Raw genomic sequence first — 26,175 nt, 5'->3', positions numbered from 1 at the left:
AGTAGGCTTATCAGAGGGTACTGTTAAGCATTTGTTGCACCCACACAGGCAATAAATGAGGAACACACACTCAAAGACTTACTCCAGGCCAATAGGTTTTTATATTGAAAAATATATTTTTTTAGTTTATTTTAAGAACCACAGGTTCAAGATTTACAGTAAACACTTTAAATGTAAGGTACTTCACTTAGATACTTTAGGAACTTTGAATAGAAACAATATCATGTACAGTCTTTGTAAAAATGGCAATAAGCTATTTTCAAAGTGGACACTGCAAAAATCAACATTTCCTGGGGGAGGTAAGTAAAGGTTAGATTAGGAGGTTAGTAAAACACTTACAAGTTCAGTTCTGGGGCATAGGCAGCCCACCGTTGGGGGTTCAAGGCAAACCCAAAGTTACCACACCAGCAGCTCAGGGCCGGTCAGGTGCAGAGGTCAAAGAGGTGCCCAAAACACATAGGCGCCTATGGAGAACAGAGGTGCTCTGGTTCCAGTCTGCCAGCAGGTAAGTACCTGCGTCCTCGGGGGCAGACCAGGGGGTTTTTGTAGAGCACTGGGGGGACACAAGTAGGCACACAAAACACACCCTCAGCGGCACAGGGGCGCAGTGTGCAAAGCAGGCGTCGGGTTTCAGATAGAAAACAATGGAGGGACCCAGGGGTCACTCTAGCGGTGCAGGCAGGCACAGGGGGGGGCTTCTTGGGACAGCCACCACCTGGGCTAGGCAGAGGGTCACCTGGGGGTCACTCCTGCGTCAAAGTTCGGTTCCTTCAGGTCCTGGGGGCTGCGGGTGCAGTGTTGGTTCCAGGCGTCGGGTCCCTTGTTACAGGCAGTCGCAGTCAGGGGGAGCCTCTGGATACTCTCTGCAGGTGTCACTGTGGGGACTCAGGGGAGGTCGTCTCTGGTTACTCACGGGCTCACAGTCGCCGGGGAGTCATCCCTGAGGTGTTTGTTCTCTGGATCTCGAGCCGGGCGTCGGGTGCAGAGTGTGAAGTCTCACGCTTCCGGAGGGAAACGTGCAGTCTTTGAAAGTTGCTTCTTTGTTGCAAGGAAGTAGCTGGTTTTGAACAGGGCCGCTGTTCATGGGAGTTTCTTGGTCCTTTAGTCCAGGGCAGTCCTCTGAGGCTTCAGAGGTCGCTGGTCCCTGTCGGATGCGTCGCTGGAGCAGGTTTTCGAAGTTGGAGACAGGCCGGTAGGGCTTGGGCCAAAGCAGTTGGCGTCTTCCTCCTTCTCTGCAGGCTTGTAGGTCCTTCTTATTTCTTCAGGTTGCAGGAATCTGATTTCCTGGGATCTGTGGAGCCCCTAAATACTGAATGTAGGGGTGTGTTTAGGTCTGGGAGGGCAGTAGCCAATGACTACTGTCCTTGAGGGTGGCTACACCCTCTTTGTGCCTCCTCCCTGTGGGGAGGGGGGCACATCCCTAATCCTATTGGGGGAATCCTCCAAACTCAAGATGGAGGATTTCTCAAGGCAGGGGTCACCTCAGCTCAGGACACCTTAGGGGCTGTCCTGACTGGTGAGTGACTCCTCCTTGTTTTTCTCATTATCTCCTCCAGCTTTACCGCCAAAAGTGGGGGCAGTGGCCGGAGGGGTGGGCTTCTCCACTAGCTGGGATGCTCTAGGGACCTGTAACAAAAGGGGTGAGCCTTTGAGGCTCACCGCCAGGTGTTACAGGTCCTGCAGGGGAAGGTGAGAAGCACCTCTACCCAGTACAGGCTTTGTTCCTGGCCCGAAGTGACAAAGGCACTCTCCCCATGTGGCCAGCAACATATCTGGTGTGTGGCAGGCTGGCAGAAACTGGTCAGCCTACACTAGAAGTTGGGTAGGTATTCAGGGTGCATCTCTAAAATTCCCTCTGGGTGTATGTTACAATAAATTGCACACTGGCATCAGTGAGCATTTATTGTGCTGAGAAGTTTGATACCAAACTTCCCAGTTTTCAGTGTAGCAATTATGGAACTGTGGAGTTCGTGTTTGACAAACTCCCAGACCATATACTCTTATGGCTACCCTTCACTTACAATGTCTAAGGTTTTGCTTAGGCACTGTAGGGGCATAGTGCTCATGCACATATGCCCTCACCTGTGGTATAGTTCACCCTGCCTTTGGGCTGTAAGACCTGCTAGAGGGGTGACTTACCTATGCCACAGGCAGTGTGAGATTGGCATGGCACTCTGAGGGGTGCGCCATGTCGACTTAGTCATTTTCTCCCCACCAGCACACACAAGCTGTAAGGCAGTGTGCATGTGCTGAGTGAGGGGTCCCTAGGGTGGCATAAGACATGCTGCAGCCCTTAGAGACCTTCCCTGGCACCAGGGTCCTTGGTACCAGGGGTACCAGTGACAATGGACTTACCTGAGTGCCAGGGTTGTGCCAATTGTGGCGACAAATGTACAGTTTAGGGAAAGAACACTGGTGCTGGGGCCTGGTTAGCAGGGTCCCAGCACACTTTCAAATCATAACTTAGCATCAGCAAAGGCAAAAAGTTAGGGGGTAACTATGCCAAGGAGGCATTTCCTTACACTATCCATATCAACAAGGTAGCTCCTATTTAACTTTCACATGTTTCACTTAATTTACTTTCCCAAGAGTTTGTGATTTTAACAGGGTGTTGTTTTTCTGTAGTTTTCTTTTCATGCAGGATAGTACTCTTTAATAGCACACACTGTGACCTGGGACGTCTGTGTGAGTTGGGTTGTGGGCAGGTGTTTGTAACGTCGCACATTTGAGAGCTCTGGCGTTAAGGCTAAAGACAGTGCAAGTTTCTCAAAGTGACTCTCAGCGCGGGATAAAGGTGTTTAGGAAGCGTGCTCCTCCAGTCCTTGGCCTCTCTGCAGATCTTACAGAGCAATGCCTATTGATGCCAATTGTTATTTTGATTCTAGGCAAAGTGTGTGGAGGAACACAGCTGTCAGATTACTTACAGTGCAAAAGTAAATGAAAATGAGGTGCTTAAAGGTGCGTATTGTGTGTGTAACAGGGAAATGATGAATTGAAGATGCTAGAAAATACATGCAGCAGAGGGTGAAAAGAGGGTGCAGGAGAGGAATGATATGAGGTGTGAAATAAGCAGATAGAGGATTTCAGAAAGATGTGGGGAGAGTAGGACATCCAACAGAGAGGCTAAGCGGTGTGAGGGGATGAACAGGAGTGATTGCTACCTTTTGAAGATCGCTATCCTTTCCACAGACCAAATTAACTTTGAATTCACGGTCTCGTATTTTGCAAATCTATATATTCACAAAAAAATTGTTGTTGTTACTCGTTGGTCAGATGCTGCTGACAAGCTGTGGCAGATTCAGTAGGTCCGGCTTATTTTAAGTGCACGTCTGTTATTGTGTGGTATATCTGATAGAGACTTCTAGCTGCAGATTCCTTAACTTTGAATTCCTTGGCGTCAGCGTTGAATCCGGAATCTTTTTGCTGAGCAATACCCTGCACGTGCCATCGGGTGATGTCGTTTGGTTCCGCGTAAGTCGTCCAGCTCTGCGTGGCTTCATTAGTGTCATTGGAGCCATCTATGACATCATGGTCATCTATATAGATGCCACCTCGGCACGCGTATGTCAGTTCTTTTCCTTCTGTGCCGGTTAAGCGCAGATCTGGGATCGAGCTACCCTTTGCATTTTTTGGCAAGCCTTTTTTTTTTACATTTTGTCAAGGATTTTTGTCATCTATGTGAGGGATATGTCCTTTAGGAAGACGGGGTTCAAGCCGTTCGGCGCCTGCCATCACACGATGTCGATGAATAGACCCCCATTAGATGTGTCTCTGGTGCCTCGACAGGGACCACAACTCGAAGTTGTGCTCCAACTGCAAAGCCACGGCCCGAAAGCTTTGAGGAATTGGTCACTAGAGCTCATGGCGGCCCGGCAGTCGACTTCGGTTGGCGCGACTCCTCGGAGGTCACGGTCCCGCTCAAGGAGGAGATCGCGGAACCGCTCAAGGAGCCCCAAGTCCTCTTCATCCCATTCGAGGTCCTCGGGGCACTCGGGAAAAGGCACAAAAAGAAGAAGAAGTCCAAGCGGACTTTGACTTCACCATGCCCGTCGGCCGGCGAGGCGTCTTGGGAACTTTGACATTCATAGGACGGTTCCGCTGAGCTGTTGCCAGGGCCGATTCCGTGTCTCCCCCCCCCTTTCTGGGAGCCAGAGCGACCCCCACTCAATTAAAGGAATTTTATGAGGCTATGCGCCTTGGTTTGACATGGGCTGCCCTTCGGGTGGGTCTTTGGCCTGTGGGATCAGCAGGGGCACCATCGGATTAGACGCCGGCAGCTTCGGCCTCGGCACCATTGGGGACCCCAGGATGCAATAGTGGATCCGGACCAGCACTGGGTTCTCACAGTTGGCCTCCTCCGGCGCCGGGTCCGACGTTGACGCTCCCTCCACCACCCACCAGTGGTGGTAGCCCCATCCACATTCATGATGATTCGGGGCCCAAACGACATCATACGACGCCGATTCCGACTGTGCCAATTAGGCCCAGATCAGTGCCTGAGGCTTATTTTGAACAGCCAGACACAGGTGAGGAGTGGGAGGGGTCTGAGGACCCTTTAGAATACGGATTGGAGCATGAACAGGACTGGTATGAGGATCTAGGGGATGCCAGTGGTTTGGATACTTCTCCAGATGCTGGCATCCTCTCACCTCCTGCTGTGGCTAAGGAGGATGGGGCATCTTATGCCATGGTGGTGCATAGGGCAGCTAAGGTCTTGGATCTAGACTTGCCTACGGTGCCAGTCACGACTAATTTCCTGACGGAGGTGCTCCAGCCAGGGGTTGCTACATCAGAGCTGATGTTACCCTTCTAAGAAGCCCTGACAGATGTCCTTCTGGGAAAGTGGTCCAAACCCAGCACATTGGCTCCTATGAATAGGGCAATCAGCCGCCGCCATCGACCAGCTGCAAGCGACCCTAGTTTCTTCACCCAACACCCCATCCCAGAGAGCTTGGTGGTCCAAGCCTCTACTTCCCGTGGTGCCTTCCTTTCTGCTCCCCCAGGATAGGGAATACAAGAGGCAGGAGCAACTTGGGAAGAAGATGTTTTCTTCTTCCAGCCTGGCATTGAGGTCGATAAACACCTCTTGCCTATTGGGACTTTTTCCAATACTTTATGGGATACAGTGGCACAGGTGCTGCCCCAGGTCCTGGAGGGCGTGTGGAACACTCTCACCCAGGCTGTCAAATATGGGAAAGATGCAGCCAAGTTTACAGTCAGGTGTGGCATGGACACAACCGACTTGCTGTGTAGGGCGATTTCTTCGACAGTGTCCCTCTGACGCCACGCCTGGCTGCGTACCACTGGCTTTTCGGGGGATGTCCAGTTGAACTTGATGGACATGCCTTTTGATGGCACACGCCTTTTTGGTGAAAAGGCAGACTCTGCGCTTGAGAGATTCAAGGATTCTCAAGCTACGGCCAGATCCTTGGTCTCTCAGCGCCTGTTCACCAGTCTGTCTATCGCCCCTTTCGAGGCTTCGGGAGGGGAGCGGTACCACACCAACAACAGGTTAGCCACCGTCCTCCTGCATCACAGCATCCAGTGACAGGACGCGGTCATGGTACCTTCAGACCCAGAGGGTCTAGCCAGAGGTCGGCCACCATCCAGCCCCCCTCTTCTGCAACGCCCAAGCCCTCCTAGTATGGTTCTGCAAGACCATGTCTGTCCAGTTGGAGGGAGGATTCAATTTCATCTCCCTCACTGGCAATCCATAACATCGGACAAATGGGTCTTGCAGATCATACAGAAGGGCTATTCCCTCCCCTTCCAGTCTTTCCCTACCTCTATCCCTCTGGATGAATGGCTGATTATTTGATCTTGGTCCACGAGGAGGTTACAGCTCTCTTGGCCAAGAGAGCCATAGAAAGGGTCCTGATATCAAAAGTAGGCAGTGGTTGTTATTCCCGCTACTTTCTGATTCCCAAAAAGAACAAGGGTCTTCACCCTATTTTGGATTTAAGCGACGAAATCTCTTCCTCAAAAAGGAGAAATTCAAGATGCTCACTCTTGCTCAGTCTTGCCTGCCCTAAACCAAGGAGACTGGATGTAGTGTTGGACTTGCAGGATGCGCATTTTCACATCCCCATCCTACCCGCCCACAGGCGTTACTTGTGGTTCAAAGTGGGCCACAAGCACTTTCAGTTTACCGTGCTCCCCTTCGGTATCACCAGTGCTCCTTGGGTGTTCACCAAAGTGATGGCGGTGGTGGCAGCTCATCCGTGCAGGTTGGGGATTTCAGTCTTCCCCTACCTCGACGACTGGATGTTGAAGGCTTCTACGCCCCAGGCTCTCATCACCCACCTTCAGACTTTGGACCCCCTGCATTCACTGGGGTTCACTATAAACGTGCCGAAGTCACACCTGACTTCCTCTCAGAAGCTCCCTTTCATTGGAGCTGTTCTGGACACAGTGCAGTTTGAGGCCTATCCTCCCGAGCAGCGAGTCCAGGATATTCAGGTTATGATACCGATGTTTCGGCCTCTATCCTGGATTTCGGTGAGACAGACTCTGAGGCTGTTGGGACTCATGGCTTCCTGCATCCTTTTAGTCAAACATGCCAGATGGCATATGAGGGCTCTGCAGTGGGACCTGAAGTTCCAGTGGGCACAGCATCAGGGAAATCTTACCAACACAGTTCAGATCTCAGAGGGAACTACAAAAGACCTGCAGGATTTGGTTAGTGAACTGCGATTGGGTCAAAGGCAGACTCCTCTCCCTTCCCCAACCAGATCTCACAGTAGTGACAGATGTAGTCTCCGTTAGAGTCTGGGCTCCATATCAACTTATTGGAGCGCCGGGCGATCGATCTAGCATTGAAGCATTTCTTCCTGTTGTGAAAGGGAAGTTAGTGCAGGTGTTCACGGACAATACCACTGCAATGTTGTACTGCAACAAGCAGGGCGGTGTGGGGTCGTGGACCCTTTTTCAAGAGGCTTTATGTCTCTGGACTTGGCTGCAACAGCAGGGTATAGCCCTGGTGGTTCAACACCTGGCAGGTTCTCTGAACGCCAGGGTGGAAAAACTCAACCGTTGATGCCTAGCAGATCACGAATGGTATCTCCATTCGGAGGTGGCGCAAGGACTCTTTCAGCAGTGGGGAGAGCCTTGGATAGATCTGTTCACCTCCTCAGAGAACGCGCAATGTCAGCAGTATTGCTCGTTGGAGTTTTCAAGGCAGCAATCGCTCGGTGACGCTTTCGTCGCAAGTGGAATTCAGGCCTCCTATACCCATTTCTGCCCATACCACTTCTGCCCAGAGTTCTCAAGAAGATCAAGAACGACCGGGCCCAAGTAATCTTAGTGGCTCCAGATTGGGCACAGAGAGTCTAGTATCTCGAGTTACTCAAAATGAGCATCAGTCCTCCGATCAGGCTGCCCTTTTGAGAGGATGTTCTGTCGCAGCAGGGGAGGGTTCGCCATCCGAACCTGTCAACTCTGCGCCTGCATGCATGGAGATTGAGTGGCAGCAGTTGATGGCTTTTGACCTTCCTCATGAAGTCTGTAAAGTTATTTTGGCAGTCAGGTGTCCCGCCACTAAAACGGTATACGCCTGCCGTTGGAAATGCTTTGTACATTATTGTACAGAAAGGTCTATTGACCCTCTTTCTGCTTCTCTTTCTGACATACTACTTTTCATTCTGTCTCTAGCCCAGCGGGGTTCTTCCTTAGGGACTCTAAATGGCTATCTTTCTGCCTTATCGGCATTTCTTCAGCTGTCTGACCACCCTTCCTTGTTTAAATCTCCCATTGTGAATAGATTCCTCAAAGGGCTTGTACATATGTTTCCCTCAATGCCCTTTATTATGCCTCAATCGGACTTAAATCTTGTCCTCGCTTTTCTCATGTGTGCTCCCTTCAAGCCTTTACACAACTGTCCCCTCCGGCTGCTCACCATCAAGATAGCCTTCTTAGTGACAATACCATCTGCCAGGAGGGTGAGTGAGATGCAAGCCCTGTCATCAAGGCCACCTTATCTCACTATCCATCCAGATAAAGTGGTTCTCAGAACTCGTTCCTCTTTCCTCCCCAAGGTGGTGACCCCATTCCATCTAGGTCAGAACATCAACCTGCTGATCTTCTTTGCTCCAACGCATCCCTCTAAGAAAGAGGAGGGACTCCATCGACTGGACCCAAAAAGAGCGTTGTAGTTCTCCCTTGACCGCACAAAAGAGTTCCGGGTGGATGACCAACTCTTTGTGGGGTACTTTGGAGCAAAGAAGGGTCGGGCAGTGCAGAAGTGAACCATTTCGGCCTGGGTCATTCTCTGCATCAAGATATGCTAAGCATTAGCCAGGAAGCAGCCTCCTGAGGGCTTGCGGGCTCATTCTACCAGGGGAAATGCAGCTACCAATTCGCTAGCTCGAGGCATACAAGTCCTGGAGATCTGTCAGGCGGCAATGCGGGCGTTCTTGGCCACATTTGCGAAAAATTACTGTCCGGACAGTCAGGTACGAAGGGACAGGTACTTTGTCCGTTCAGTCCTGCAGGACTTTTTAGTGTAAGGAGTGGTATCCGCAGCCCACCGCCAGGAGGTTATGGCTTGGGTATCTATTCAAAGGTAAGGAATCTGCAGCTACAAGTCTCTATCAGATGAACAAGTTACTTACCTTCAGTAATGCATTATCTGTTAGAGACTCTATCTAGCTCAAGATTCCTTACACCCACCCATGCCTCCCCGCTCTGCAGATATGACTGGTAGGGTTAGGGTTTATCCCTTCTTAGGGCCCTAGTTTTGCACAGACAAATGTTGGTTCTATCCATGGCTCTGCGCTTCTGGCGTGGAAGGTTTGTAGACAAAAGAACTGACGTATGCGCGCTGAGGTGGCGTCTGTATAGACAACCGTGATGTCCTAGACGGCTCCAATGACACTGACGAAGCCACGCGGAACCAAACGACGCCACCCGACGGCACACGCAGTGTATTTTTCAGCAAAAAGATTCCAGATTTGAAGTGGATGCCAGGGAATTCAAGTGTAAGGAATATGCAGCTTGATAGAGTCTTTATCAGATAATGCGTTACCGAAGGTAAGTAACTTGTTCATCTGGAACCAGTAACAGAACTCTCATAGTCACCAGTATACTGGTTGGATGACACCCTATTGAAGACAAAGGATATTAGTTTACATCCTTTAAGGCCTCGTCCTTAATTTCATTGGCCACGCCTCTTGGAAAGAATGACTAACTATGCTTCTGAGGCCACAACCATTTTACAGCCTTATCCCTTCTCCCTCACACACTTCTCTTCATCCCACTTAATGCCCTGGCTGGGAGGGTCCGAAAAGAAACACTGACCTCAGAGTAAACTTCATCAGTTGAAATTTTTGAAAAATTGAAACAGGGTACAAAAGACCAACAGATGGACTTAACTCACTAGTAACACTACAGGAAATAGACCATCTATAACGGTGAGAAATGAATAATTCATGGGACAAGATTTAATATTGAGATGCTGAAGTATAGCGCAGCTGAACTAGAAGAAGCATGGGTAAAACTATTCAATGAGCACTTATCTGTCACCATCACACTATTCCACAAGAAATGTAACCATTAGGACACAAATATCTGTTACATCAGCGCCATTTTCTGTGGAGCCATGATTTTCGTGCCCCAGCAATCCTTTCATGTTAGGGCTGCCATTTTGTGGGGAAGGTATGGGGCGTCATTGAGGGCCGACTTTAGCACTGGTGGCGCCCTGTGTGACAGTCTTTTTTGGTGCCCCCTCACCCTATGACCACCTCAACGGATTCATTTACTACCACTTGGCAAATGTGCCCATCATCTCTCCATAGCTCCCCTTTCACATACATTCATTTATTGTAAAGCACTCGCAAAGGCTGGCTTTACTAAGCCACTCATCTATCCACATAAAATATGGTTTGTTCTTTACAGCATCCATACTAACCCTCTATGCTACTTTACGGCGAGTCAAAGCTACCACTAGACAAAACTCCCATCTCTCTCCCTAGCAGGAACCTTAATCACAAGAAGTATCTTGACATTTTAATTGTTCCCTGAAGGCTGGATGCACAAGAAATGTTTCAGCAGGTGCTTTTAAATCGCAAGCTTCATAAGCCATTGCTAAACACAGCGTCCCCCCTGAGGTCAGCGCCTCCCAATCCAGTTCAGCACCCAGTGCGGCTGCACCGCTCGCACTCCCTAAAGCCGGCCCTGCTGCCACTGCAGAACGGGCTTGTAGGGGTGGAGAGGTGGGTGCAGAGCTGACTCGGTGGGAATACTTAGTGCTCAAAGAATCATGGTCGGATGGAAAGGGAGGAAAGTTTCCTACAGAGAGCGACACTGTGGTCGAAGTGGGTGGGATCTGAAGGGCATGTTGTGTCTTGCTGGACACAGTCTAGTGTTTTGCTACACAGCCACTCCTTGAGGGCTGTACCTTATACCCACCCCACTCCCATCCACCACAGGCATCACCTGTCCGGTGACCCTGCTAATAAAAGAGCCCTGAGTGCACTTGCTTGTGGACAGTTGAGTAACCATCACCTTGGTGAATGTGTCCTTTATTATTACAGCGTGTAGGGATAGAGCCCACGACATAACATTGGCGACGAGTGAGTCTGCCCCACTTCTGTTGGTTCTCATAGGGGGAAAGGTAGCCAGAGACTGAATCACCCCGCACCTGCTATATGCAAGGCATGCCCCTGCAGCCCCACCTGCCGTGAGCCAGCACACCGACCAGCTTGAAGTGGAGGGAAAGCCGAAAAAAGAGGGTGAAGGGCTGAGGTCACAGCAACCAGTGAGCATGCTGCACAATTTGCCCATGGTGAGAGATGTGCGTTGGTAGGTAGCGCACAGCGGTGAGGTGAGGTGAGCAACGCATTTTTGTAAAAGCAAAGCTTCTATGCAAGCCCCACTACAGAGCAAGTGCCGCTACCTGTCATCCGACACCAATTCCGTGGCACTCCGGCAGCTGTTTAAGTAGCACTGCTAGGAAAGGTACGGCCAGCACCAATAAAAAACCTGGCGAGTGGCATTGACCAGGCAAACATGAGATAAGATAAGCCACCCTGCTGCACCAACATTAGATGACTCACACCAGTATTGCATGCCCCCCTCAGCTCCAGAGGAGCCGGTAAGCCGGCCCCGCCTGCCAGCATCAGAGCCAAAGAGAAGGGAGAAGGGCCCTCCCGACAAGGTTTGAAGGCGTGGTGAATGTGATGTGGAGCCACCTCGCTGCAGTAAATGGTTGTGTCTCCCAGCCTCCAGCATTTTAACAGCCCTGACCTCACGAGAAATGTACACTAAATAGTTGAGGCCACACTAACTCTAAACTAATCTTGCATACAATCTGAAGTAGAGAAAGAGGTGCTCCCGCAAACAGGTCTCCTGCCGACAGTCGAGTGCGGCACCCCGCCAGCAGAGATGAAGACCCAGTAACATTGTACCATCAATGTGGGAGAAGCGACCCGCAGGACTAGAGCAGCTTGCTGCGGTGCCGTGATGGAAAGTGAACGCAGCCTGTAAAGAAACTGCCTTAACTGCACACGGTAGACTAGCCTCCCCAATGTTGGGCAGACCTTTACCAGCAGTGCGGTTAATGTACCCTCGCCCTCTGAAAGGCCCCGCTGCCACCATCGCTCCCGAAGTGGGCGTGTGTTGCTCGGCATGTTCAGAATTTCCTGAAGCGAAGACCCGTGTCGGCGAGTGCACCCTCAGCGCCACTTACCAGGCGCTTGTCACACTGCACCGACATCCCCAGCAGCCATCAAGGCCCACAGTCAGGGAAACGACTGCTGGGGCCTGGAAGCAGAGACTTCAGCAGTGCCACCTGGTGGCTGTTCGCGGCACCACACCCAGGTGGCATCACTGCTAGCATCTGCACATGAGGGAAAGAAAGACTGTACTAGCTATGCTAAAGTCCCTCCAGTTGCCCTCGCTCCAGCAACATCAACACCGGTCGTCCAGGTCACCTACCAGCAAACACCATCATTATACCAGCAAACACCATCATTGCCATGTGCATCACTTCATCCAACAAAGGAGCATCTTAACATCAGAGTGGAATCATAACTCAGTGGAATATCAAAAGACCAATGAGGCACCCCTGGCAATGTGTGAGACCAATTGCCCAATGACTGAGGCCCTCATTCCGACCTTGGCGGGCGACTACCGCCGCCCGCCAGGCGGAAACCGCCAAGTGGCCGCCATGCGGCCACTTTACAGCAACCCACATTCCGACATTCCCGCTGGGCCGGCGGGCGCTAACCATGTTAGCGCCCGCCGGCCCAGCGGGAATGAGGCCGCAACACAGGAGCCGGCTCCTAATGGACTGGCGGTGTTGCGGCTGTGCGACGGGTGCAGTTGCACCCGTCGCGCTTTTCACTGTCTGCCATGCAGACAGTGAAAAGCAGGCCGGGGCCCTGTTAGGGGGCCCCTGGACACCCGTTACCGCCAGCCTCTTCCTGGCGGTGTACACCGCCAGAAACAGGCTGGCGGTAAGGGGCTCATAATCCCCAGGGCAGCGCTGCCCTGGCGGATTATCACCGCCGGGGGAAAATCGGCGGGACACCGCCGTCCCCGGTGGTGCGACCGCGGCTTTACCGCCGAGGTCGGAATGGGGTTTGAAGCACCGCCAGCCTGTTGGCGGTGCTTCCGTCATTCTTGCCCTGGCGGTCAAAGACCGCCAGGGTCAGAATGACCCCCTGAGAGCCCATCTGCACCTGGCTCCTGTTGGTAAGCGCACTGACCACGCACTGTGGTTGCCCAAGTGATTTGGCCGTGGCTCCTGTCTGAAAGCCTGCAGCAGCCCACAGAGGGCCCACATGCAGACTAGCATAGTCCATGCGGTCCCAGGGCAACCCAGCAAAAGGGCCTCAAGGAAGTTCCTGAGTGAGGAATCCGTAAAGGAGAGGTGGTTTGGAAGCTGCTCCACCAACAAGGTACCAGGACGCGCCAGAGCTTCAGAGGATGTCACATCACCGCAGATGCCTTCCTAGTCTATGAGGGATTGGCTTTCATGAAGCCAAGATGTCTCTTGAAGTATCTTTGCAGTGGACTCCACAACGCTCCTGATGCCCCAAGTTTGAACAAGCTTGCACTGTTTACACCAACAGCCTCACCACAAGTGCCCGCAGGACTGACCCACAGTGCATGAGTGGACACTGAACCAACCAACTGTATGTCACCGAGTCTGGACTCTGTCCACAGTGTTTGTGCCCAGCAGTAGCTGGTTAAACCATGGACATGTACGGAAATGCTGATGTGCTCTGACCTGAACCTGTCCACTGCCATCCTGTGGCCTGTCGCTTGAGGCAGAGAGACTGATGTTGGTATTTTACTTATTTTGTTTTTTTGCAGGTTGGACTTGTTTTTTTGTTTTTCAAGGAATGTAGTGTCCTGCTGGACACAGTCTAGTGTTTTGCTACAAAGCCACTCCTTGAGGGCTGTACCTTATACCAACCCCACACCCATCCACCACAGGCGTTACCTGTCAGATGACCCTGCTAATAAAAGAGCCCAAGTACACGTGCTCATGGCCAGTTGAGCAACCATCACCTTGGTGTCCGAGTCCTTTATTATTAAACAACATGTTAGCCTAGGGCCAATGACATAATAGGGCACTATGTGCCCATACTTTTGTAATTTAAGAAAAACAGTCCCCCTTCTTTTTATGAAAATAGAACCATCCTGGGAACGTTAATTTTTATGGTTGAAATCTTCTTCAGCTGAACTTTAAGGCAGGGAGTCTCTTGTGCTGTGAAACCGAGAACAGGGCAGACAGATAAATTGCCAGAGAGCCACATAAATGTGTGCAACTGGTCAGTCAGCAGTTGTAAAGGCTCCTTGGAAGACAATATTGACTTTCATAGAACTGGGAATGCTGAAAGAGGGGGGTCTCCGTAGTGAAACACTTTATAAACACTATACAATGTTACTGTAATCTTTGCAGGCCTGTGCTTTTATTCAACAGTTAAGTGTATTGCGAGTGACTGTGCCTGCATGTGCATGTGTATGTGTGCCATAGTAAGTCTTGTTCCTGGTCTATGTCGACCACATCTGTGCAGGAAATGGAGTCCGACCACGGTCTTGGTCAGCAGGGTTTACTCTTCACCCTGTTTATTTTACTAGTGAATGACCTTACTTACTTCCCTACTTACTGTGTCATCTCATAGACGTAAGTTTTACTTCATCTGAGCATGTCTACATAAGGAGCCTTGAAAAAGTCACCTGTTGTGAGGAAACATGTGGTGGCTGTGTTTATGGAACTATGCTCAACTGTCTACTTGGCTGTATTTATGGATCAATGCTCAACCGATCTCTTTGATGCCCTTGTCTACTAATTAAAGGAATCCACTACAACCAACTCAACTGGAGGACATCATTATTATTCACATTGTTTTGAGTGCTGCGGCTTCTGTGCTAAATTACATGTTTGGTGTTTCTTTGAAGCACTACCTTATGCTCTTGGGTAGTGGAGCATCTTACCACATAGCACCATAATCCACCCCATGTTTGCACGATTTTCTACATGAACTAATATTGATTATACTTGCTCAACGTGTGGGACGTGCACCCCTTTCTACCACCACTACCCAACCCCTTTCTTGTATTTTATGAGTGGGTAAGCCCACCGCACTCCTAACACCTGCCTTTCTTACACATTTTTTTCAATTGATCATCTGACCCAGGCCCACCAATAATTTTGCAAACCTGGCTCCCGTGATGTGCTGCAGTAGCTTTGTAGGCAGCCCAGTAGTGAGATTTGTTTTCTGGAACGCTGTACATGAAATAGGACGCGCGTCCTTGTGGGAGAGATTTCAGGTACACGTCAAACAGGTTTCCTTTCCAAACATAGATCAACCCATCACATCTACACATCCCAAACACCAACAGACAAATATATTCATAGAACCCGCCAAGAGAAAATATTTGCTTGCTTGTGGTCTTCCAGAAAGCTTTTGACTCTATCTTGCACTCGAGGCTATCACTTCAAAAAGTCTTTAAAAAGGGATTAAAGGGCAAGGTCTAAGACGTAGTTAAGGACGTGTTCTCCAACAAGCAGTGCAGTGTTAAGGTGAAAAACATGAAGTGTGGCTTGCCTATCACTTTGGAGACGTCATCAATATTCAAAGTGTGAATCTTCCACAAGGATATTTGTGCAGAGTCTGCAAATTGATGGGCCCAGATTTACTAAAATTCACAAAGAGCAGCATGGCAAGAAAGTCTACAAAACACCATTGCTTGAAGGATACAAAATTGTGCTGTGCTATATTTACAAAGCAGCGTGCTGATGTCATCAACTGCGTAATACACTGACATCTATTTTTATGCGACACAAACTGTGGCACAAAGGGGAGCAAGCAGTGCCTTGTGTCGACGGACACCTCCCAGCACAGATGTATTCGTGCCGACAATCGCAGATGGGTAAACAAACGAGTAATTTTGCAGAATTAGCACTTAGGCGCAGGAAAAACGTACGTCAATAGCTCTGTCTTTATGTGGCACCATTTGGATGCTTTCGCTGTCCAGGTACCTATTACATTAATTAACATGGTTATCTTAATGCCGTGCAAAGTATTTTTGATACACTTCAGAGGATTTTTCCATATTAAAATTTATCAACAATAATACATACATATGCAAATGCTGGTGACATTGTAGTCGAGTTTAGATTGACTGAAGTTAATCTTTGCCTGTATTTTAAATGGCTAACGTTTGGATGCTCTTTTCTCTTCTGAAATGAGTGCATTTTATTTCCAGGAGAAGCTGAAGCCCCAGTTCACAAGCGCAATGTATTTTTGCCTTCTATCCAATGCGCAATGTTGTCTTCTATGTGATAACTAGAGAATATCCTTATTGGTTGCAACAATACACCTGCAGAGTACGGGGTGGTCCAATGTACCTCGTTTTGTTGCAGATGATTGCACCTTCAAAGGATGTTTAGAGAAGATGTAGTGTGAAAGATCCCTAGAAACTAACGAGCTCAAGATTGTATCTTCTTACTTTAAGATGACTGAATCGATTTATAGGAACAAGCTGTAGGTGTAGCAAAAGTTAGAATTCTGTGAGTTAAGCTAGTGCATGGTAGGTTACAGTGTATACATGCTTTGTCCAATTTAGAGACAGTTTAAAGTAGATTAGGATACTTCCTTTCTGGGTGAACTGATTTTACTTAACTATTTCTTTTTGAGGCGACATTATAATAATTTGTCCTCTTGTTGATATGATTTTGATCGATTGGAACTCCATATTTACAAATGAATTCATGTATTTACTTATTTTTAAAAGAGTTTTATATTGCGCTGACAGGACCCCTGGGAATCAGAGCGCTTTACATACATTGTCAAGGTAGAGTTAGGGAACATTGATCACAGAATAAAAACTTGTCGGCAATCAAATCATGTTTTCTAGAGAGAGGCATCATATACAGTATACAATATACAGTTTGAGAAAGAGACTACAGTCGTGAGCTAGGTGTTAGAGCTCAGAGGACTAAGGTACCGATTGAGGAGAAGATCTTGTAACTGTCTTTTGAAGATCGTGAAGTAGGAGTTTGTCCTGATATGTACTGGAAGGGAGTTCCAGGTTTATGGGGCATTGCCCGAGAAAGCGTGCTAGGGCTTATTGTTTATGTTTTTTGGATGGGATGAGAAGCAGGGTGTTGGTGCTTCTTAGATTTTTCCTCTGGCCTGCCTTTGTGAGTTTGGATGCAAGGTAGACTGGTTTTCCGGTGTGAAGGACTTTGTGAGTGAGGCAAACACTTTTGAAGGAGCTACGGGCTTCTATCAGGAGCCACTAAAGAATTTTCAGGAAGGGGGAGATGTGATAAATCTTTTGGCTCCAGTGACCATTCTTGCTGCTGTATTTAGAGTGGCTCTTAAGGGGGCTAAGTGTGACTTTGCGGTGCCGGTGGCATTCCCGTAGTCCAGTCTTGATAGAACAATCGATTGTGTTGCAACTTTTAGATCATTTGGAGGAAGAAAGGGCTTGACATTGTGTAGGAGTTTTGGATTGTAGAAGACGCTCTTCGCTGTAATTTGTAGGTGTGGGATCATGCTAAATTTTTGGTCCAGGGTGATTCCCAGAGATTTGACGGATTTCGCCAGAGTAAATTTGTAATGAAAAGTGTCAATGCCATTTAGCCATTGCTGGAACTGGGTGGACTGACTGTTCTTGGATAGGCGAAGGATTTACACTCTGTCTTGATTGAGTGTCAGATGGTTGTGTGACAGCCAATTTTGAACTTTTATGAGAGTGGAATTTACCAATGTGCTTCATCTATAGAGGATATTTCTAGGCAATGTTGAGTGTCATTCGCATAAAGGTGGTGTGGGATGTTCCCTTGTTTAAGTATGGTGGTAAGGGGTTCCATGTAGATATTCACAAGTGTTGATGAGAGCACTGAGACTTAGGGGACACCCCTGGGTATAGCAGAGGTATCATAGGTTGAGTTGTTTATTTTTATTTGTTTGGAGCGGTGATGAATGTAAGAGGTGAACCATTTCAAAACCAAATCATCTGCTCTGATTCATTTCTGAAGTGCTTCTAAAAACTGCTTGTGGCTGACCGTGTCAAAGTCCGATGATAGGTCTAGGAGGATAAGCAGGCGGTATCTATCCGCATCCAGAGATCTGTGTAAGTCATCTGTTATATTTAGAATGGCTGTTTCCAAGCTACACCCCTTCCTGAAGCCTGATTGCAGTGAGTGAAGAAGATTATTGGTATTGATGTGGTGGTTGAGTTGGGAGACAACACATTTCTCAATCATTTTTGCCAGAAAGTGGAGGTTGAAGATTGGCCTTAAGTTGTTTAGGTAATCCATGTTGGCACCTATTTTATTTTAGCAGGGGCTGAGTTGAGCAAGTTTGAGGCAGTGGGGCATAACCCCGTTGCTTAGGGAGATATTTATTATCTTGGTCCATAGAGGTGTTAGGTCATGGTTAAGATTCTTTGCCAGGATGGCCGGAAGAGGGTCTGTTAGGTGGGAGGAGGACTTGGAATTTGCAATCACCTGTCAGATGCCTTCCTCCGTGAGTGTGTTGAATGTCTTCCAGCTCCTGGGAGTTGTGAGGGGTCCTAGGATTTGACTGCAATCTGAGGGCACATACAGAGTGGTCACCCCTTGGGTGTTCGAGGATATTGGAGTGTAGAATCCTTCCTTCACGATGGGGGCTCTGGTGGAAGGCCAAGTGTGGTGCTCTAGAGAGAGTTCAGTCTTCATTATTATATTATCATTGAAGAATTTTGCGAATTTGTCACAGCATTCTTTGGAGACATGAGGACTTTCTATTGCTGACTTCGAAGTTTGTTGTTTAATGATGTTGAAAAGTTCTCTGGGGCGTTTTTTTGCTTTATCTAGCGCTCTGCGGAATAAGACAGCTTTTTATTTTACTGTGTGGTTTTTGTAATTCCTGTGTTTACCTCAGAGCTGTTGCAGATGGGTTATGGATGGTTTTGTTCTCCAGACTGTTTCTGTAGCTCTAAGTTGTCTTCTTTCATAGTTAAGGTCTTTGTTGAACCAGGATCTTGAGGGAGTATTTCAGATTTTTTTGAGTTTCAGAGGAGATAACTAGTCTAGGATGACTGATGTTGTTGAATAGTATTGTGTTGTAAGTTCATCTGGTGTGAGGTTATCTGTTAGGGAGGGAAGTGGTGCCATCATTCTATTTTCCAGATCAGTCAAGGAAATCAAATTGGGGTAATTACCATTTGTTTGAGTTGGAACAGAATGATGTGATGATCTGACAGTCAACTGGAAGGATGTTGCAAATAGTGATTTGTTGTGGGCTAAAATGAAGGGTTTGCACCATAAAGCAGCACACATAGAACTAGCAAATCGCCAGTATTGATTGTTTATGTGCAGGAAGGAACACCTTCCTGCACATAAACAGTTATTCCCCACAACACAGGCACCCTTGCACTAATGTGCAAGGGTGTCTGCGTTGGTGCTAGGCAGCTAATTTTAGCACTAACGTCAGGGAAAATACAGGGGTGTGCGGTATTGTAGTAGATACGGCGCATCCCTGCATTTTTGAAATTACATCTTCCTGTGCATGTATGATGATATTCAGGGCCTCATTTACGAAGAAGCGGTGCACAATAGTGCAAGGGTGTCTGCGCTGCATGGAATAATTCTTTATGTGCAGGAAGATGACACTTCCTGCACATAAACAATTAATAATGGCGATATGCTAGTTCCATGTGTGCTGCATTGTTCAATGATGCAAATCATCATTATTTAATGATTGTATTGGCCCTGAATATCATCATACATGCACCATGTCACTCATCTTTGCACTTATGCAGCTATTCATTTCTCCACTGACTCATTCTTGTATTCACCCTCTGACACAACTGCAATAAAACACACAACCTCTACAATATATATGTTATACTAAAATGCAAGTAGAAAACATATTCTGCTATCTAAACACCGCAGGCATATGCTTGCGATAATGAAACAAAACACAACAGTGGGTGTCCATCATGCAAAGGTATTGTAAATAGTCTATTGTTGTTTTAAAGTTCCAACACAGCTGCCACATCTAGAAAGAATGTGTTGGCCACATGGGAATAGTAAAACAGTGATATGCTATGGACAACAACATTGCGCAATGGTCTACTGGTTTAGAGGATGTGCCCATGTGGGATGTGGCATACTGCAGATGACATGAGCATCAAGCAGGCGATCCATTAGCACTGGCTGGAGATCTGTAGTATCGTCTTAAGGAACATTAAAATAAGGAGCAAAGAAATTAAATGGGAACAATAAAAAGATAAAACAGAAAACAAAAGGATTGGCTAACAGGCCCTGACTTTGCAGCACACTAATTTTCAGGTGGAAGTACATGTGATCAGAAAATGCTGGCTTTCATAGGGTAAGATAGCAAATGCCTGTTGTGTCCTGAACCATTACAGCATGCGGTTTGCTTTCATGGTATCAAGCAGTGTGGAAATGACACTCAGAAATCAGTGACAGAACAGAGCTGACCTAAAGGCCCTCTGTGTATTAATATTGATATATCTTTACATAGATGGATGGATGCATTATTTAACTATATTTTTATTAGAAGAGTTTGGCATGCAGCTATGAAGAGATTCTAGCAAGAATTATTACAGTGCAAATCTTTTTCCCATACAGTTTGTCAGAGGTGGTACCCAACACCAAATCCCTCCCTTCAAAACGAATCTGTGACACTTCATGTAACAAAATACCTATCTGTATGCTTTAATACAGAGAAATAAGAATCCACCCTAAAAGTGTATTGACTTTAAGATATGTTTTTAAACAATCAAAATGGTTTGCTTGCTTCGCTCGCTCTGTTCAAATCGAAGCAGGCATTTATGCCAGACCACTTACAAAGTTCACCAGTCATCACTGGGTTCGCCTATTTTAAAACGCAGTAGTGAACAAACCATTTTTTCTACTTTGCCACAAAACAGGCTTGTGTATTAGGCTTAGAGCCTTCCTGCAGATTATCAAGCATTCATGTGGTAAACTACAATAAACAAGACCTTAGATGCCAAATTGGTAGATTGATATGTTTGGGAGCTTGATTCTCCAGTTTCTGCATGAGGAGGTCTAGAGTGTGGGTAGCTTCTCGTGGGGACAGACATTTTAAGGAGTGCTGAAAACCAAAGTAGGAACCACCAGGATGTGAATGAGAGATGTTTACTGTAGCTTCTATACCACACATCGACAGAGTCAGACAGGTCGAAAAGCATAGGCAAATATCTCTGTCCAATTCATCCATAGACTATTGCCCAAGGCCTGTGGACACTGGAAATTATAGGCAATGTTTTGAAAGATCTACGTATGTCACATCCAGTGTAGAATTTGTAAATTAATGAGTGCTGGTGCTTAAAGCACTACTCAGAAGTCCATGACTAGTGGAATTAAAAGTTGCACCCCTAATACTGAGGTTGCATAGTCCTAAATCCATGTGAGGCCTCTTTAATCCACTTATAGACGCCTCCTTTCCCTTTATCTCACTGCTGCAGGATCCTGCTTTCTCTCTTTGTGACAGTTTTTCCATCTTTCTCTTCCTTTGTCATTCTCATTTTGTGTGCGTTTAACTGTCTTGCTCTCCTAAATATAGGAGTCGGAAAAATAAGTGATGGTGGTCCCCACTGGCTCAAATTAAGCACTGGTAACACCCCCCAGCAGAAGTATGGGATTGGATTTGTGGGTGGAGTTTCCATTCATGCACTTGTTGATGCATCCTGCTAAGCAGGTCTGCAAAGTTGTTGTCCACCCCAGGAAGATATTCTACTAGAAGGTGTCTTCAATGGCCCAATTCCAAACCCACTGCACTAATGCTGAGAGCTATGGAGAGTGCATGCCACCATGTTTCTGTAGATAGTAAATCTTGAAAAAAAACATCGCTGTGTGAAGATAACAGTAGGAAAGTGCCCTCTTTCTTGGCATGGTGTAGGAGGTGTGGGTTTAGCGCTATGAAAACAGAGGCTAAATGAATCGAGATATTGGGTTTTTCTAAATTGGTGTCTTTATTTCTCTTATCTGTGTCTTTCTTGTCCAGTCTATTTTGGTTCATTCCCAGTCTCTTTCCAGGCTTTATGGTGTGATTCTCAAGGCTCCCTCCCTCTAATCGTTCACACATTCTTCTGTTCTCTTTTCAGGTGGCTCTCTCCAATGATGCGGTCTCCGTCGTCCCAGGAGAAGCGGAGGTCACCGGTGTTGGAGTTGGACAGGGGAGGAAATGAACAAAAAGAAGGGAAAGGTAAGTCAGATATACTGGGGCTTCTTGCTTAAGGCTAGAACGGGGAGGTGCGGTGTGGTGGGAGGGTTGTCGGGGTAACCACTCACTACCACAAGACAAGCTTTCACCCAGTCGTGACGTGCTCCCTTTTGTTCACCAATGAGAAATAATCAGGCAAATACAGGAGGACTGTTGACTTCACAGTCCTCCTGGTGGTTTTATTAGCAAAAGCACAAAGAGAAAAAAAAACAAAGACAAACCCCAAAAAACAGACAAAAAACAAAACAAAAGGAAAGCTCAGGACAAGAGTCTTTCCTCTGGCCCACCAATCTCGGTGGGGTCTTGCATGTTTCTTCCTATCTCTCCCTTATCACCGCCCACTCCCTCTTCCCTCCCGAGGAATGTATGATATCGGGCTTTTAAGCAGGAACGTACCTGCGCTAGCCACGTCCCTCCAGGGACGTGGTGGGAGATGTATCCTGTGAGGGGCTCCGAGGCCCGTGCCGTCACCTCAGGATCTTCTTTGCGTCCTTCTGCTGGTTCCTCTTCTCGCTCTTCGTGACTCGCTCTTCCGTCAGGGGGAACTTCCGTCTCTCCTTTTGCGCCAGCATGCGTCTGCAGTCTGTCCTTTATTTTGGTAGAAACCCGGATATCCGGGTTTCTACAGAACTCCATTTCACCGTAGCGATGAGCGGTGCCCCCGGGGCACCTTTCGGGCAGTCTAGCGTCGGCGCGAGTAACCGGGTTGGTAGCGACCCGGTTACACATGGTTACTCCCATCTTCTGCCTGTTGTCAGTGTGCTTGACTGTGTTCACTGGGATCCTGCTAACCAGGACACCAGTGATTATGCTCTCCCCCCTGTAAATGTGGTTGCTTGATCAAAACACACCTCATATTTGGCATACTGGTGCCCCTATTATATGGTACCCAGGTAACCAGGGCATTGGGGCACCAGGGGATCCCCATGGGCTGCAGCATGTATTATGCCACCCATAGGGAGCCCATGTAAAATGTGACTGCAGGCCTGCCATTTCAGCCTGTGTGAAAAGGTTCATGCACCTTTTCACTACAGGTCACTGCACCAGGTCACTGTAAGTCACCCCTATGGTAGGCCCTCCTAGCCCAGAGGGTAGGTTGCAAGTACCCGTGTGTGAGGGCACTCCTGCACTAGCAAATGTTCCCCCATGAACTCCAATTCCATTTTCCTGGACTTCATGAGTGCAGGGATGCCATTTTATGTGTTACTGGACATAGGTAACTACCTATGTCCAACTACATAATGGTAACTCCGAATCTGGACATGTTTGGTATCAAACATGTCAGAATCATACCCCAATTCTGTTGCCAGTATTGGAAGTATGATTCCATGCACTCTGGGGGCTCCTTAGAGGACCCCCAGCATTGCTCCTACCAGCCTTCTGGGTTTTTCCAGGCAGCCCAAGCTGCGGCCACCGCTCAGACAGTTTTCTGCCCTCCTGCTGCTTGAACAGCTCAAACCCAGAAAGGCAGAACAAGGGATTTCCTGTCCCTTTGGAAATAGGCATTGCATGGCTTGGGAGGGGTAGCCTCCCCAAGCCACTGGTATGCTTTGAAGGGCACATTTGGCGCCCTCATTACATTAACAAGTCTGCACCGGTTCAGGGACCTCCAGTTCCTGCTCTGGCGTGAAACTGGACAATGGAAAGGAGAATGACCACTCCCCTGTCCATCACCACCCCAGCGGTTGTGCCCAGAGCTCCTCCAGAGGGTCCCTTGATCCTGCCATCTTGAATCCAAGGTGGGTAGAGGCCTCTGGGAGCCTCTGAGTGGCCAGGTCAGGCAGGTGATGTCATTGCCCCCTCCTAATAGGTGGTCACCTAGCTAGATGACCAATCCCCCTTTCAGGGCTATTTAGGGTCTTCCTCTGGGGTGGGTCCTCAGATTCAGCTTGCAAGATTCCAGCAGGACTTCTCTGCAATCTCTACTTCCACTTCTAGCCACTGGAACTGTGACTGGACCCTCCAGGAACCGATAAGCTGCATCCATGACAAAGACTCTGCTTACAACATTGTTTCCACGGCTCCTTCCAGCTTCTGCAACATTTCCCCGGCTGTGCAACCTCTGAGGACAGCAAGTCTTCAGCCTGCACCAGAAGAAAGAAGGAATCTCCCTTGGAGTGAAGGAGTCACTCCCCTGCACCAACTGCAACAACGACCGGCAGTGTGGATCTCCTCTCATCCTGAGCTGTGTGGATCCTGCATCATGGGTGGTGGTCCAGAATAGTTCTCTTGGTCCTCTCTGCCAGCTGTATTCAACTTTGGTGGAGTTAAGCCCTTGACCTCCCACAAAGGACAGTACCCCCATGCACTGCGTCTCTTGCAGCTACCAAGGCTTGTTGGTGTCTTCTCCAGGGGTTCTTCAGGCTCCGTGTAACCCCAGCCCCCAGCACTCCTTCCTGTGACACGCAGCCCTCCGCGTGCTTCTCCTGCAGTATGTGACCCTTCTCCGGTTGTGCTGCGTGGGCTCCTCTGCGACTCCTGGTTCCTTTTCCGGTGGGTCTCTTGTGGGGGCTGCCTTTTCTTCTGTGGACTCTCTGCCTTGCTGAGGGTCCCCCCAGGGCTCCTCCCATGGGTTGTGTCTTCCTGGACCTTGCTGGTCCGCGGCAGCTCCACTTTGCTTCACCGCGATTTCTGCCTTTGCCAAGGCTTGTTGGTGGCCTTTCCATGCCACTGACTGACTGCAATCTTCCAATCGGAGTGGGACTTTGACTGCATCCTCCAAGGACTCTTCTCCGGCTCCAGGGCTGCACTGCTGACCGTCTTCGTCCTACAGTCAACCAACTCCTGCAACCACACACAGGTGGGTAGTGGCTCCTGCCACCACCAGACACTTCTGCAACTTCTGGACTTGGTCCTCTTCTTCCACATGTCTTCCTCTTCAGGAATCCACCGCTGTTTTCTTGCAGTCTTGTCTGGGTTTTGCATTATCTTCTTTTTAGCCCTTTTGGGTGGTTTGGGGAAAATCCAGGAACTTACTCCTTTGTTCCTGGTCGCTGGGGGGCACTGTGGTACTTACCTTTGGGGTTCCCTAGTCCCCCCAGCTCCCCTCTAGACATTCCACTTAACTAGGTGGGGTTCCTGCATTCGCATTCCATTTTTTTTTTGCCTATGGTTTCTGATTACTAGTGCACATATCTAGTGTGTTGCTTACCTCCTATTGGAGGGTTGCCTCTTTAGTACTTTTTGGTAATTGTGTCGCTAAAATAAAGTACCTTTATTTTTGTAACACTGAGTGTTTTCATTCATGTGTGTAAGTGCTGTGTGGCTACTGTGGTATTGCATGAGCTTTGCATGTCTCCTAGATGAGCCTTGGCTGCTCATCCACAGCTACCTCCAAAGAGCCTGGCTTCTATACACTGCCTACACTACACTAATAGGGGATACCTGGACCTGGTATAAGGTGTAAGTGTCTTAGGTACCCAAAACACACCAGGCCAGCTTCCTAGTTTTTGTTTCTTGTCTAGCTCTTCCAGCAGCTTTTCAAGGACTGTCTTTTCAGAGCGGTTAGACTGCTGTAGAAGGGCATCTTTGCTCCAACACCCTCGGTCCGATAGTCGTTGATGGCTGAGATTGTCCGCACTGGCATTTAAAGGTCTTACAGGAGGGTGAACCACCAGGAAGATTCCTTGACATCCAGCAATTTCCAGAGACATAGGCTCTCTTTACAACCCTGGCGGTCAGAGATAAAGCGGCGGTAACACTGCCAACAGGCCGGCTGTAAAAATGTTTTTTAATTATGACCATGGCGGAAACCGCCAACACAGACAGCCACTTTAACACACCGACCGCCACGGCGGTAGCAGCAAGCATCGCAGCGGTAACCGCCAACAGCCAGGCGGAAGACAAGGTTCCGCCCACTGTATTATGAGACACCAATCTGCCACCTTTTCCGGGGGGGGTACCAACGCCATCAAAAGCACTGCAGAAACAGTACACAGAAGGCAAAGGACTCACCACTGGAAACTCAGGGAAGAAGCACGACGCCATGGAGCCCAAACTGCAGGTGTTCCCCATGCTGGTCTACCTCCTCCTACACCAGGAATACCAACGCCCGCGACGACGACCACAGTGAGTACCGCCGCCTAGCACAAAGGGGAGTGGGGAGAAAAAAGAGAGTGACACACACACGCAACACCCCCACCCCCAACAACATACACACAAGGAAAAGACAATAATATCACATATTCACCCCTCACCCCTCAGGAATAATGCAAGGACAAAACAATTTGAAGAAAGTGAGTGTAATAATATAAAATACTAGAAATATGTCCACAAAAAGCACAGGAGTATTTACAGATATACAAATGAAGGGACACTGCCCAGTCCATAACGTCCGTGGGCAACAGGGCCATATCACATAGGCCAAGGCCCTACTTGACTCCTGCCTCAATATGGAGAGAACACTGCTGGGGCATCAGGTCGAAAATACACAGGCACCTCAGGGGGAAGGGGAAGGGGA

General features: G+C 48.4%; 1 protein-coding gene across 2 annotated transcripts in view; it reads right to left on the bottom strand.

Moving 5' to 3' along the window:
- Positions 1 to 22,287, bottom strand: part of HVCN1 (hydrogen voltage gated channel 1) — a 264,968-nt gene extending 242,681 nt beyond the window's left edge. For both annotated transcript variants that reach the window (XM_069214860.1, XM_069214861.1), the window contains exon 1: positions 22,113 to 22,287. The gene's annotated coding sequence lies outside the window, so the exon portion shown is untranslated. The remainder of the gene's footprint in view (positions 1 to 22,112) is intronic.
- Positions 22,288 to 26,175: the final 3,888 nt, after the last annotated feature.

This window comes from Pleurodeles waltl, chromosome 11 (assembly GCF_031143425.1).
Source record: "Pleurodeles waltl isolate 20211129_DDA chromosome 11, aPleWal1.hap1.20221129, whole genome shotgun sequence".
In the NCBI taxonomy this organism is placed as follows: domain Eukaryota; kingdom Metazoa; phylum Chordata; class Amphibia; order Caudata; family Salamandridae; genus Pleurodeles; species Pleurodeles waltl.
This window is presented reverse-complemented; position numbering and strand designations above follow the sequence as displayed.